We start from the raw sequence: 16,607 nt of genomic DNA, 5'->3' as shown, positions 1-16,607 counted from the left end.
TCTCTCTCTCTCTCTCTCTCTCTCTCTCTCTCTCTCTCTCTCTCTCTCTCTCTCTCTCTCTCTTTTCCTCTCTCTCTCTCAAGCAGATTTTTTCTATTGCACTTTATATTGAAATTCATCGTACAGACAGCCCCAATGCCATAGCATTACTGTCATTCAATACGTTAGATCTCTTTCTTAGCTTTGTGTCATCTGCACAATGGACAAGTAAACCCTCTATTCCTTTGTCCAAGTCATTGATAAAGATGCTAAAAACCAGGGGGCCACTCAAATTCCTAGAGAATTCCAATGAGGACCTCCTGTCATGCTGTCATTGAACCATTAACACCTATAGCCTTCCAACTAAATCTGAATCTGTCTGATTGCATTATTATCTAATCTATATCTCCCCATCTTCTCCACAGTAATAATATCACATGCTTTTATCAAAAGATTTATCAGGTAACATACTAGTTTCATTATCCAGGCCAAAATGAAGGAGACATATAATTAAATGTAGTTTGAAATTTTGTTTGCAATTCTACATTAATGTATATATGTTAGCTCCCTAGGAAATTCTTCTTGTGAGAGAGCTTTGGATAGGGTCATTGGACTTCCAAATAAAAAATTATAAATTATCCTTTTTTTTTCTTCAAAAAAAAACTATGTTCCAAGGAAGAAATTCTACTCCTGGAAATACCTCCCTACTCTCAGGAAGAGAAGAAGGAAAAAAAAAACTGATGCTTTTAAGTTATCTAATCATGATTACTTCCCTATGTTACCAAAAACTCTCTTGTAGTTCACTAATTCTATTGCATCATTTCAGGCACATCTGACTCTTTGTGACCCCATTTGGAGTTTTCTTGGCAAAGATACTGGAATGGTTTCACACTTGCTTCTCTAGCTCGTTTTACAGATGAAGAAACTGGAGCAAACAGAGTTAAGTGTCTTGCCCAGGGTCATATAGCTAGTAAGTGTCTAAGGAAAGATTTGAACTCAGGAAGATGAATCTTCCTGACTCCAGGCCAGCTACTCTATCCACTGAGACACCTAGCTGCCCCTAGTTTATTGATTATTGTTGGGCTTAAAGGAGTTGAGGAAGAATACTAAAGTCAGCCTCTTTCTGTCCCAATGGCAAAAACAGCAATAACCGGGGGAAATCAGCCAGGAATTATTATGTGAAACATTTCACAAGCTGATGAGAAACTAAAGGGAGGAGAGGGAATATTGGCATTAAAAATCTAGATTGTAGAGAGATTGACCCCTTGGGCTAACCACCAACTCCCAAGGAGGCAACATGGCACCCTGAAAACTCTCTGACTCTTGAGTCAAAGGTCAGAGGTTGAAGTTATGCCCCAGATTTCTTACTACCTTTGAGACTTTAGGCAACATTACTACCTGTAAGATCTCATTTGCCCTCTCTCTCAGTCTCTTTCCTCGTTTGCCAAATGTGGTCATTGGACTAGCTGGCTTCTGGAATTCCCTTCAGCTTTGGAGCAATAATATACAATCTTTTGTTAAAATTCAGTCTTTGTCGGGCCCTGGGACATAGGTTCTGTTTTTTATAAACCAACATCCAAATATAGAAATAGGATTTTTAAAAATACAACCTACATGGGCCTGGGATCAGGAAGATCTGAATTCAAATATGGCTTGCAACCATTATTAGCTGTATGTCCTTTGGGCAAGTCACTTACCCTCTGTTTTCCTTAATCCACAGGAAAAGGAAATGGAAAACTAGTCCAATATCTTTGCCAAGAAAACCCCATGAACAATATATTGATCTTGAGAGTCACTCTGAGTCAGATCCTCTGGCAGATTCTGGAGATATAAAGAAAATTAAGAAAGAGTTAAACCTGCTATCAAGGAGTTTACATTTTATTAGTTGAGGCATTGTAGAGAATTATTTGTTAATTAAGAGTTCATTAGGAAATAGAAGTAAGTAGTATTAATAAGATATATAAGAGAGAGATTAATAAATTGGGTTTCTTTAAATCTGAATGGAATCTGAGAGGTGGATTATGGGTAAATGAGAATTTTCCCAAAGTGCTTTGAGAGTCAGTTAATCCAACAGACTTTACTCTTTGGGCTAACCCTGTTCTGAAAGGAGGTCCTAAGAGCTGCTCGGTGAGATTGGAAAATCTCAGTTTTTTTCACATCTAAAATTCATCTATCAGACCAGACCAGTGAAGGAGATTGTTGAGTGCAATACCAGTGCAAGCCCCAGCAGGATTGCTGTGAGAGTGGAGAAAGGTTGTGGAGATTCTAAGCTGTAATTTTCATCTAGACAGCAAGGAAAATAAACCTAAATTATTCCTCTTGTTTATAAGTTTATCATTTAAGATAGGATAGTTAGATAGGTATTTGGGGGTTTTAGATAATTTAGGAAGAGAGGAGATCATCAACTCTGTTTGAGGGAGAAGCCAATCCTTGCAGATCAGATTTGGTTGGGTGGTTAAAGCAAGATTTATTAACTTTAGAGACCTATATATTATAAGAATTTCCTTTCTACCTGTTTCCTTTCACTATCCCTTCCTTTATAAAAATATATTTTTATATACTGGCCCGAGCCAGAATTCTTTGGACTGCTCTAAAAAGCCATCTTTCTCAAAAGTCAAAACAATAGCCTGTCCACACAGGACACAATTATTGGTAATACCATACAATACTAATAATCTATAAGGGTTAGAATTAGAAATTGGAAAATCCTTATAATAAAATCATATATAAGAAGTAAATAAAGGCAGATAAGTGGCTTAATGAATAGAGAGCTACTCCTAGAGATGGGAGGTCCTGGGTTCAAATTTGGCCTCAGATGTGTGTTTGTGTGTGTGTGTGTGTGTGTGTGTGTGTGTGTGTGTGTGTGTGTGTGTGAGACCCTAGACAAGTCACTTAACACCCACTGCCTAACCCTACCACTCTTCTGCCTTGGAACTAATACTTAGTAATAGAACCTAACCTATACTATTGTAGACAAAAAGTAACTTTTAAAAAATTAAATAAATACAAGAAAATGGGAAGCTACACACTACAGAAATCATGAAAGGAGTCCTCTAGAAGGCAATGTTTAAATTGAGTTTTGAATATAATTAGAGATTCTCAAAGATGGAAGAAATATTACTAGCATGAATTCCAATGAAGGAATACATTCCCAGCATGGGAGAAAACCTTTGCAAAGATAACAGAGATGGGACATAGAATATCATATTTGAGGAAAAAAGAAGAAAACTAGTTTGTCAAAACCATAGAGTATATAAAACAGCTTAATATATAAAAAAAAACCTGGAAAAGTTCAATTGGAGTGAAATTGTAAAAGACTTTATATAGCAAAGGCAGGACTTTGTATCTGATCCCAGAAGAAAGAAGGAACCACTAGAGTTTATTGACTGAGAGTGGCACAATCACGCATGTGCTTTAGGATGATCGGTTTGACCACTGTTGGAAAAATGAATGGAGAGGGGAGAAAATTAAGTTAGGGAGGCCAATTAGGAGGCTATTTCAATGGACCAGGAAAGATGATGAGGACCTGAACTAGCCTGATGACTGTGTGAGTAGAAAGGAAAGGGTAGGTAAGAGATTTTTTTTTGGAGGTAGAATGAATGAATCAAACAACCAGTATTTATTAAACAAGCACTATATACCAGGTACCATACAAAGTGCTGAAGGTACAAAGAAAAGGCAAAAAAAAAACAAAAGTTCCCTGCCTTTGTGGAGCTTACCTTCTAATGGGGAAGACCAAATGTTCATAAATCAATATATACAAGGCATTTAGTTAGTACTTTGGAAAGAGTGCCAGATCTGGGGTCTGGAAGACCTAAGTTGAAATCTGACTTCAGGGGGCAGCTAGTGACAGAGTGCCAGGACTAGAGATAGGAGGTACTGGATTCAAAATCTGGTCTCAGATATTTCCTAACCACATGACCTTGGACAAGTCACTTAGCCCCCCTTGCCTAGCCCTTAACACTCTTCTGTCTTAGAACCAATACAAAGTATTGATTCTAAGATGGAAAGTAAAGGCTTTTTAAAAATCTGGCTTCAGACATTTAGTAACTATGTAGCCCTGGGCAAGTGATTTAACCCACTGCCTAGCACTTATTGCTCTTCTTTCTTAGAAATAATACACAATATTGATTCTAAAATGGAAAATAAGAGGTGTTTTTTTTTAATCTGGCTTCAGACATTTACTAACTATGTGACCCTGGGCAAGTCATTTAACCTTGTTTATTCCTCATCTGTAAAATGAACAAGAGAAGGAAATGGCAAATTGCTCCTATATCTTTGCCAAGAAAACCCTAGATAAGATCATGAAGAGTCAGACATGACTGAAATGACTCAATGACACCAAGATAGAATACAAGATGCACACAGTAGATGGGAAAGAATTATACAGAAAACAATACATTTCTATAATTTATGAAATAAATACATAATCTTAAAATGAGTAGATCATGTAATTTTATCAAATAAGCAACAGAATCATCTTGTTTCTTTTGTTACCCTTCTGAACTTTGTTTCCTTCAGTATTTTTCAGATTGTTGCTGAAATGGGGACACTAATACATTGCTGGTGAAGTTGTGAATTGGTCCAACCATTCTGAAGGGCAATTTGGAATTATGCACAAAGGGCTTTAAAAGAAAGCTTGCCCTCTGATCCAAACTTACCACTGCTCAGTTTCTACCCCAAAGAGATAATAAGGAAAAAGACTTGTACAAAAATATTTATAGCCATGCTCTTTGTGGTGGCAAAAAATTGGAAAAAGGGGGAGGAGGGTGTCCCTCGATTGGGGAATAGTTGAACAAATTGTGGTATCTGATGGTGATGGAATAGTCTTGTGCTGAAAGGAATCATGAACTGGAGGAATTCCATGTGAACTGGAATGACCTCCAGGAATTGATGCAGAGTGAAAGGAGCAGAACCAGAAGAACATTGTACACAGAGACTGATATATTATGGCACAATCAAATGTAATAGATTCTCTACTAGCAGCAATGCAATGACTCAGGACAATCCAGAAGAACTTATGAGAAAGAAAATATCGACATCCAGAGGAAGAACTGTGGGAGCAGAAACACAGAAGGAAAACACATAATCGATTCTGTGGTTCAATGGGGATATGATTAGGGTCTTGATGTTAAAAGATCACTCTACTACAAATATGAATAACATGAAAATAGGTTTTGAACAATGATACATGTATAATCCCGTGGAATTGTGTGTCAGTTCTGGGAGGGGGAGGGAAGAGGACTGGAAAAAATCATGGATATGTAACCATAGAAAAATATTCTAAATAAACTTTTTAAAAGTTGTATTGCTGTTTTCAATCTTGTTTTTGATATAGTTGTGGGGCATGTCAATATTATTGTTTTGTTTTTTTTAACTTCAAATCACCTCTTTTGCGTCTCCTTGTACTATTTTGCATTATCAATATTTGCCAGTACTTATGATATAAGAATAATAAAATTCCATTCCAGATCTGTTCAATAGTTCCCTAATTGTTGAACATATAGGTTGTCTCTAGATTGTTGCTCATATGAAAAATATTGCTAAATATTTGTCTTGTAAAGGCAGATCTTCCTTTTCTATCTACACAATAATATTAGAGAGTCACTGGGCCAAAAGGCATAAAGTTTTTTTTTTTAGATCTTACCACATAATGTCATGATGCTTTTTAAAAAGTTTCCACCAATTTATAGTACCACTAGTATGGTAATAGTGTTTCTATTTCACCAGAGCTTTGACAGCACTGAATTATTTTTTGTTTTATTTTTAATGCTCTTTGCCATTTAATGTAGCCCACACTTTAGAAATAACATTTCAAGTAATATCTATAGCAAGGAAAAACATTTTTAGTCTAGTTTCCCATAGTCAGAAATTACAGAAGTTGAGGTAAGCAACCACTTAAGTGGATAATAACCAAAATAACAATTTACATTTATATAATGCTATGTACCCGGTACTCTGCTAAATTCTTTTTTACAAATATTACCTCATATCATCTGTTAGGATTAAAATTCTCTGGAAATGGTATCTTAATGCATAAGTATTTATTGAATCATAAAAAACAGACCTGGGAAAGAAAAGGCTTCTAGCCACATTTGACTGGTGACTCCCTTAAGTACCCTTCTCCAAGAACCAAAAGCCAAGAGCTGAGAGCTGAGAGCTGAGAGCTGGGAGCTGGGCCTAAACACATTTTCTCCTTCTGGGTCCCCCCCCCCCCAAAAAAAACCTCCATTTCCTCTTGAGACCAAAATCTATGCTCTTAGTGACATTCCTTTCCAAACCCTCTCCAACTGGAAGACTCTCATTTCACACTTGGCAAGAGACAGGGTTTTCTGGATGTGAGAAGTCATGAGAGCTTTAGAATTGCTTCAGAATACACATACCTACTCCTCTCTAAGCAGCTATCATAATTCAATCAGAGGGTGGGACAAGCTGCAACTTAATTCAATCAGAGGATGACTTAATATCAAAACTCACCCTTTTTAAAATCCAAAGTTAGTCTTTGGATACCAAAGAAAAGGATAGAAGCTAGCATTAAATTTTCAAAGACCCTGAGAGGTAGGTGCTATTGTTATCCCCATTTTATGAATGAGGAAACTGAGGCAAAGAGACTTGCCCAGGGTTACACAGCTAGTAAGTGTCTCAATGTGTTAGTTAAAATCACCTGGGGTTCTATTTGGAAGGATTGAACCTCAATATAGTGTTTGACAAACTTCTGTGTACCTGTGGGGGTCCTTAAAACTACATTTCCCGTGGTCCAATGGGTTTCCTATTTTGGATGACGTATTGAAGGTGAGGAACTGTTTTAAAAGAGGGGGGAAGTGACTTTGAACTTCCTTTTTAGCTACCTACCTCTTTAGCTACCTGAGCTCACGGAGAGAGGAAAGGTAAATGGCGGAGGTGATGTTGGAATAGGTTTCTTACAGGCGCGTGGTCAGTTTATCTCTATCAGCATGGCTTTTATTAAAATACTATTCTTCCTTTTGATCTCGGCCCTCATCATTTTTAGTAATAACATCAGGCTGGATTTGAACTCAAGTCTTCCTGACTGCAAACGTAGCACTCTATCAACTACCTAGCTGCCCACCCTGCCAAATCACTAATAATCAGGAAAATTGCAGATTAAAACAATTCTAAAATATTGCTTTGTACTCATCAAATTGGAAAAGTCGACAAAAAAGAAAAATGACCAATCTTGGAAGGGCTGTAGGAAAAATAGGTACATTAATGCCCTGTTGGCGAAAATGTGAATTGGTATAGCCATTGGGAAAAGCATTTGGAAATATACCCAAATAGCTAGCAAACTGTACATATCCCTTGATTCAGCAATACTACTTTTAGAGCTAGACTCCAAAAAGATAAAAGAAAGAGGAAAATAACCCAAATATACAAAATATTTATAATGGCTTTTTTTTGTACTGGCAAAAAGTTGGACATTGTAAGGTGATATTCATCCACTGAGGGATGATTAAACAAGTTATAGTATATAAATGTGATAGAATACTATTGTGCTATAAGAAATGATAGGAGAGATGGCTCAGTGGATAGAGATTCAGACCTGTAGACAAGAGGTCCTGGGTTCAAATCTGGCCTTATACACTTCCTACCTGTGTGACCCTGGAGAGGTCACTTTAACCCATTTGCTTAGCCCTTACCACTCTTCTGACTTGGAACTAATTCTTAGCATTAATTCTAAGACAGAAAGGTAAAGATTTAAAAAAGAAAGAAATTATGGTAGTGATAGTTTCAGAGAAACCTAGGAAAACTTGTATAAACTGATATAGAATGAAGTGAGAAGAATCAAGGGAACAATTTCTATAATAACAGCAATATTGTAAAGACAAACATCCTTGAAAGACTTAAAAACTCTGATCAAAACAATGACCAACCATAATTCCAGAGATCTCACTTGCAACCCATTTCATAATGAAACATGTTACCTCCTAGAGAAGCAATGGGCTCCAAATAAATAATGGGACTTTTTTCTTTGACATGGCCAATATGTGGATTTGTTTTACTTAAGTATACATGTTCATAACAGAAGTTTTGTTTTTCTTGCTTTCTCAAGGGCAGAGAAAAGCGGGAGGAAAAATAAAATTGAATCAAAAGGCAAATAAATAATAGTGACAGAAGGCTGAAGGTATTTTAAAAAGGAGTGAAAATTATATTATTAATTAATCAACAAGCATTTATTAATATGTCACACACTATGTTGGAATTTGGGAATATGAAGACAAGAATTAAATGATCCTTACCCTCAAAAAGCTTACATGTTATCAAGGATAAGAAATGAGGACTATTAGAAGTAGAGTAAATACTTAGAATTATAGAGGTTTTTCTTTAAAATTTTTGAAGATAAAAGGGGTGAAGGGAAAATTAATATAGCCTAGAGCTCATTTTGCGTTTGTGTAAGATTCTCATCACTTATAGAGAGAATGAGTACTCAAGTATTGCTTTGTGCCTGAGTGAAGAACAGAGTTGTTAAGAACTTGAGAAAGGAGACATCCCATCTTCCAGCTTCCCACTTTGATAAAGGGCACATATGATTCCAGATTCTTTTAGGGAGAGGATCCTATAGGGAGAAAAGGGAAAAAATGTCATTCAGAGGAGCCAGTATCTCAATCTTGTCCCTATTCTCAGTTTGCCACATTAGAGATTATGGAAAATTTCCCATTGGTGATTCTTTATATTTTCTGATTGGTTGGTTATTGTCCTTATTACTGAAAAAGGACCAAAATGACATCACTTGGTCATGTCTTTTGATTCACACGTAAATTTAATTTTAGTAAGATAAGAGTTGCACAAAGTCATCAGCCTTACTCTCTCTTCCAGGACCACTGAAGTCCAGAAACAAGACAAAAGTCAACACGGCTAGTGATGGTTTATTATATCCTCATTTGTATAATTTCTCTGATTTCTGTTTGGAATTATTTTGGATAAATGGGTTTATTAAATTATTTACTATGTGTGATGGTCTTTGTGTAACTGGTTTTTGGTCAGATAATGTCTGTTAGTCTAGTCTTTAGATCCATGATGATGAACCTCTGGCATGTGTGCCAGAGATGGCACACATAGACCTCCCTGTGGGCACACATGCCAAGGACCCAGTGCCTGTCTCTGCAGCACAGAGTTTGCCAGAGTTCCTAACTAGAAAGCCTTAATGAGGCTGAACTGCTCCCCTTGCCTTTCCCCAGTAGGAGTTAGTTAGCAGGTCTCTTCAAGGCAACATCACTAGCAGAACATGATTGTCTCAACCCCTTCAGAATGCAATGGCCTCTTCATTACCTGGCCTGAGTGAGACAGAAACAACATATATCTTTACCATCAGAAGCAACCAGTGTCTTTCCTATACAAAGTATTTGGGGAGTTTGGGGATGTGTTTTTTGAGTTTATACTTTTAAAATGTTCAAAACTGTAGTCTAGTGATTTAGGAATAAGTTTTATGAACCTGAGGCTAGGCTAATAGGCTCTTCAGCTATTTCCCAGTTTCTTTCACTAGCAAATTTGGGCTGCTTTAATTTGCATTCTTAATCCTCTGACTCAGCCTGTTCAATTTGCATTCAAAGGGGTGCCTGCCTGAGGGAGAAAGGTGGGCTAGAAAACTCTGGGAGGTAGTTATCTCCTAATCTGCCCCAAATACAGATTAAAACCTGACTTCAACCCTACCATTTGCTAAAAATGTTCATTTGGAAGACACCAGTTTCAGGAAGGCTGGTCTTCCATGAAGTGAATGTGTCAGGATGATGTCATTAAACCTAAGGGTTATATTTTCCTATAAATAAGAGGTTTTCCTGTAAGGTGGGGCTTTTTTGCCTTTTTTTTCTGGCCCCCTTTTCTTTCTCAATAAAGAGTTTCATTTTGAAATGGCTTCTGGTTCCTTGAGTAGTGGCTGAAGAGGGTGTATTTTGAAATTTTCAAGGTCCCCTCATTTTCCACTTTGGAGAGGAGCTAGGTTTGAGGGGATCATAGCTCACATAACTAGAGGGGAGCAGAGTAGAGTGCTTGTGCCCCTCACCTCTCCCTCTCTTCAAGCCTGATGACATCACCCACCCAGTGATTCAATGAGAGTGCTTCCTCCCTTCCCTGGGTGGAGTAAGAGGGAGAGGAGGATACACCTGGCACTCCATTGGGGGAAGGACACAAAATGTGTGTGTGTGGGGGGGGGTATGGGCATGGCACTTGGGGTTATGGGCATAGTACTTGGGGGGGGTGGGAAGGGGCCTGACACTCCATTTCTAAAAGGTTGTCCATCTCTGCTTTAGATAAAGTTTGGGACATTCCTCCCTATTTCCCTACTTTCAAGAAATTTATTGCTATCAAATGGCAGAGGGGGAGAGCATAATGAAGCTGCAAGAGGAAAGGACACATTCTAGAACTTAAATCTAAGTCCTTTAATCCTTAAGTCTTTAAGGCCATAAACCATGTACTTTTTCTCTTTCTATGCCCAGAACCTAGCACAGTTTAATAAACATACTGGGGTATGGGGATGGTGGAAAGAATAGGGTCCTTGGATTCAGAGGACTTGGATTCAGTACAANGCATAGTACTTGGGGGGGGGTGGGAAGGGGCCTGACACTCCATTTCTAAAAGGTTGTCCATCTCTGCTTTAGATAAAGTTTGGGACATTCCTCCCTATTTCCCTACTTTCAAGAAATTTATTGCTATCAAATGGCAGAGGGGGAGAGCATAATGAAGCTGCAAGAGGAAAGGACACATTCTAGAACTTAAATCTAAGTCCTTTAATCCTTAAGTCTTTAAGGCCATAAACCATGTACTTTTTCTCTTTCTATGCCCAGAACCTAGCACAGTTTAATAAACATACTGGGGTATGGGGATGGTGGAAAGAATAGGGTCCTTGGATTCAGAGGACTTGGATTCAGTACAAGTCAAGCCATCACTCTGTGATATCATTGATCCACTTTGAAAACAAAGGATGAACAACAAGAACAATTGACTGAATATGTGAATTTTTCATTTTCTATGGCAAATTTCTATTGTTTCAATGAGGAACAAATGAGAAATCAAAGATAGTTTCATTTCATGCATAATATATAAATTTATATTTACAATTTATATACCTAGAGCAATGATGGGCAACCTTTTGAGCTTGGTGTGGCAAAATTCACCCAAAAACCGAGTGTAACTTGGGTGGTATGTCACTTCAAGGGAAAAAAAAACATAATTTTGCAATATTTATAGTTTAAATAATAAAAATGTATAATTGTAATATATAACTGTATGTAATAAACCAAAATAGGTAAATTAATATAGATAGAATTGTCATCTATAGTGCAAAGAGTGTCTACACTACACTACAGCAAATGTTTCATCCTCGGCATGAGAACCCATGCTTCTCTGTATGTGTGTCATCAAAAATGGATACACATACACTGACACACATGCCATAGGTTTGCCATCACCAATCTAGAGCTGTATAAAAAGCTTCAACTAAGTGCCTAGCAACATGCACGATAACATTCCATCAAACTTGAGTTGCCTCCACTATCCACTCATAAGGAAGCCAGAAAGTTTCTTCAGAATAATTTAATAGAAGTGTTTACATAGTTAAGATCTTATTTCAAATGCAAAAAAAAAAAAAAAAAAAAAAAAGGCTGTAAGCAATGGGCACACTCCATAAATAAATGACCTTTCAATAACATGTCTTGGAAATTTCCTTACACTAAATGATATTCAACTTAACAACCTCTAAGTTTTAGAACAAGTCAGTAGCTCTCTGGGCCTTTTAGAAATAATAGGTCATCTTGGGTCTAGTCTAAGAGAAATGCCAGAGTCCTCATATGGTGTGGCAAGATCTGTGAGTTTACATGGAATTGTAATAGAAATAGAAATAGAGAGATCATTTTATTTATTTGTTTGTTTGCTTATTTATTATTTTATTTGTTATTTATATTTTATTTGTTATTTATTTTATTATTTATTTTATTAAATTTCCTGATCTTTTGGAATTCCATAGTTGGAAGGAACCACCAAAAACATCCAAAGCACTATTGATAACATCTTAGACAAGTGACTATCTAGCCAATACCTGAAGACCTCTACAGATGGGAAATTCACCACCTTTCTAGGCAATCAATTCCATTTTTGAACAACTCTAATTGTTATGTGAGTTGGAATTTATTTTCCTCCCACTTCTACCCACTGATCTAAGAAGAAATCTAATCCCCTTCTATTTCAGACTAGGAGCTACAGCATTCATTCCTTCTGTGGAATTCTGACCAATGAGAACAAGTAAATTGGATGCACCTGGCTATGTCCTATTGGCTCCACCTGGCTATGTCCTATTGGCTCCCTTAGGAAGGCTCCCTTAGCTAAGCATCAACTGGGCAGCAGGTGGTGCTGCAGTTCCATGTAAAAGCCACCAGGTGGCAAGGCGCTCCTGAATTGAACCTGAGGCAGGTACTTAAGAAGTCCTACCCTGGAAAGGATAATCCACTAAATAGGCAAGGTGAGAGGGAGGGACCAATTGTGTCCCAGTGAATCCCTTGGTCAGGGATATTTTGTGCACTCTTAAAGAGGGCTCTTCTGTCTCAGCTTCCAAGTAAATAAGGACCCTTCCAGAATAACGTTCATAAAATATGGGTCAGAGGAAGTTGTATGAGACACCCAAGATCTCAAAGGAATACTTGGGATTTGGATTTAGTGTTGGGGATAGAAGAAACAGGATATCTCCAAGGCAAATAGCTTTTTGTTTCTAGAGCCTCTATGGAGAGAGGATCTTGGATGAAAGAAATGAGTTATTGCTTTTGACTCTAAACATTTTGAAGTGGGGAATATGGAAGGGCAAGTACCAGATATGTTATTGTAAATTTTGGGGTCCTTGAACTACATTACCCATGAGCCCACTGGCTTCCTGTCTTGCGTGATGACGTAGGCAATCATGTAATGACATAGGCAGAAGGATAAAAACTGAGGGGCTGGTTTTGCACTTTTTTTCCCCCTCCTGATTCAGCATGGTGGCAGCAGGTAACTGCAGGTCTTTTAAACTGACTAGGCTAGCATGGCACATGGCTTCATTTTTCTAATGGCTACTCATAAATCTATAAAAACCCATAATAATTTTAAAGTTATTCTTTTATTTTAATTTTATTTCTTACATTTATGGCAATTTCTTACACAGAAGTCCCTACCTAGCATACTTCTGAAGTCTGGCATTCATCTAGCCATGGTGTATCAAATGCAGTATAGTATTTACCCCAATATTAGTGAATATTCTTGTTTTCTGTGTACCACTGATAGAGAACTCACCACCACCTGAGGGAGCAAAAATGGTTAAGTTCCTCCTTAAGATGAGTCGAAATTTGCCTCCATGTAACTTCTATTCATGAACACTAGGTCTACCATAAGTAGTACAACAAAAATAAACAAAAACCTAATATTCACTTAGCACTTTAAGTCCTAAGGAGGGGAAGCTAGGTGGCTTAGTAGGTTAAAAGCCAAACCTAGAGATGTCCTAGATTCAAATCTGACCTCAGATACTTCTTAGCTGTGTGGCCCTGGGCAAGTCACCTAACCTACATTGCATAGCCCTTACCACTTTCCTGACTTGGAACCAATACTTGGTATTAATTCTAAGACAGAAAATAAGGTTTTAAAAACAAAAAAAGACCCAACGAGTGCTTTGCATTCATTATTTCACTGGAGCCTCAAGACAGTCCCCCCATAAGCTAGGCAGAGAAGGTATCATCTCTATTCTACAGACAAGATATTGAGGCTGGGAGAATTTAAATGATTTGTCCATGGTCATACAGCTAGTAAGTATCCAAGGTGGGATTCAAACATATATAGTCACAACTCAGAGTAAAGAAGGTTGGGAAGTCCTAAAGATCTGGGGAACTTCTGGACGGTATATGAATCTGACTTCTCTAATGCGACTAGATATTATACAACTTGATATTTATTGCTGAACCAAAAAATGAAATGAAACATTACCCCATCGTGGAAAATATTGAATCTCCTTGAAGTTGTCAAGAGGGGAGCTGATTGATGATTTTGCAGGAATTAGAAAGGACTAAGCCTGACTGCCCAAAATGTAATCATCTCAGAAATAGTCTGAGAATAAGTGAAACTTATTCTCATTTCTAGTTTGAAATCCTGAAATCTAGCAGAGGGACTTCAATACTTTTAAACTTTGATGGATCTGTTCTTTCATTGTTGTGGGTTATCTCCAGTGGTACAGATAGAAAGCCATCCCTACCTTCTCATCCTCAGCTGTCCTTGCCCCATGTGTCCCATACATCCAACTCAGGGAATCAATCCAGCATTTGAAGTTGGGAGAGGGACGTTCCTCCAGATCTCTTAAATATAGCAGTGGGAGCCAGAGATGACCCATTGACTATCTTTTACTCTCACTCCATGACCACATCCTTTTTTCCATCGTACGTCTCTTTGATGACAACACTTAGGAAAGAGACTGGCACATAGAAATAAATATGAGCTGACTGACTGACAAGATGACTTTGAAGGTCTCTTCTGACTCTGAAATTCTATGATGGACTTTAACACCGTAACATCCTATTTGTTCATCATCAAGATAGATTTTTACCACTAGAATATTAAAGCTGGAAACAAATGTTGACTCCTGAATGCTGATAGCCTTTAACTCACTTTTTGCATAAATTGTGGTTGGTTACAGCCTGCTAGAACCCAATGGGCACTTCTTTCTTCTTCAGAGGCACAGATATATATATGGCATATATATTATCTATGACATATAATGAACTGGAAGTCTTGGATGGGATGTCAGTATATGTCTGGAAGGAAGCTGACAAATGCAAAGGCAAGAATAGAGAGGAAGCCTGATCCAGGTACTTCTTGAGAAAGAAGAGTGACATAAGTCAGAAGATAATAGCAACAAAGATCTAATACTTTTATTCTTCATAACCTCAGCCCAGTTTTGAACTATAACAAATCAAACAACAAGCATTTATCAAATATAAATTGTGTGCTAGGCATTCTGCTAAGTACTAGAGATACAAAGAGAAAAGTGAAATAATCCCTGCCCTTAAGAGGTTAACATTCTATCAAGAGATACATTAGGTACACATGTAAGTAGAAACAAAATATTTATGAATTAAATAAAGCACAATTTGTGGAGGAAGCACTAACAACTGAGAGGGGAAAAGGGAGGGAGAGAATTTGGAATTCAAAATTTAAAAATAACTCAGAGGGCAGCTAGGTGGTTCAATAGATTGAGAGCCAGGCCTCAAGACAGGAGACCTAGGGTTCAAATCTGGCTTCAGACACTTCTTATCTGTGTGACCCTGGGCAAGTCACTTAACTCCGACTGCCTAAAAGAAACTAATGTTAAAAATTGGTTTTACATTGGGGCGGGGAATAAAATATTCTAAAATAATCTTGAAAACTTTGCTAAACTATGGTGTCTCTACCTTAAAGACTTTCCTTGTCTTATGACTACAACTGACCGCTACAGTCACACAAAAACTCATCTAGGAGTTGCAACTTCTCTCATCTCTAATTTGTTGTCAATGCCAGATTGGAGCAAAGTGATTATACAATTTGATGTTCTCCTTTCCCCAGGTTCCTGCTTTTTTGTTGACTCAAGGCAGCACAAGAAGCTGAACTAAATATACTAATTCTGTTTTCTCAATTGTCCCTCAAGCTCATCAGTTCCTCTAAGCTTAATTGGGAAGGTTATTCAAATTCCCCAGGGCTGCTTCTTGCAGAATCTAAGACAAAGGATTGTGTGAGAAAAGTCAAGCACTTGCCCAATGTTCCTGGGTAACAAGAGAAAAAAAAATTATCTCCATTACAGTAACATAATACCAAAGAGAAGGGCAGCTAGATAGTGCAGTGAAGAGTGCTGGGTCTGGAGTTAGGAAGACTCTTCTTCCCAAATTCAAATCTGATTTCAGACACTTTCTAGTTGTGTGACCTTGGATAAGTCACCTTTAACCCTGTTTGCTTCAGTTACCTCAACTGTAAAATGAGCTGGAGAAGGAAGGAAATGGCAAGCCATCCAAGTATCTCTACCAAGAAAATTCCAAATAGGGTCAAAAAGAGTCAAATATAACTGAAAAATGAATAAATAATGGATAAATAAGCTTTTATTAAGCTACTATTATGCACAAGGTAAAGGCAGCTAGATAGCTCAGTAGATAGAGCCCTGGGTCTCGAGTTAGGAAGACCAGAGTTCAAATCAAGTCTCAGACACTTACTAGCTGTGTGACCTTGGGCAAAATAATTTAACCTCTGTTTTCCTTTGTCCACTAGAGGAGGAAATGGCAAAACATTTTAATATATTTGCCAAGAAAATTCCACAGATTATATGGTCCAGGAGGTCAAGAACAGTTAGACATGGGAGGCAATGGTCAAAAGCAAAATAGACTCTTCAGGAAAGACAAAGTGAAAAGAGAGAGAGAAGGATAAACAGAAGAAAATACAAAAGAGGAAAATACTCAGAAGTTATAACTATGAAACTGAATGGGATGAATTTACCCATAAAATGGAAGTGGATAGCATAATGGGTTAGAAACCAGAATCCAACAATATATTGTTTACTAGACATAATTGAAATAGAAAGACATACACACAGTTAAAATAAGGAGCTGGAGCACAATATATTATATTTAAGCTAAAGTAAAAAAGGC

The sequence above is a fragment of the Gracilinanus agilis genome, chromosome 3, assembly GCF_016433145.1.
Source record: "Gracilinanus agilis isolate LMUSP501 chromosome 3, AgileGrace, whole genome shotgun sequence".
NCBI classification, from domain to species: domain Eukaryota; kingdom Metazoa; phylum Chordata; class Mammalia; order Didelphimorphia; family Didelphidae; genus Gracilinanus; species Gracilinanus agilis.
This window is presented reverse-complemented; position numbering follows the sequence as displayed.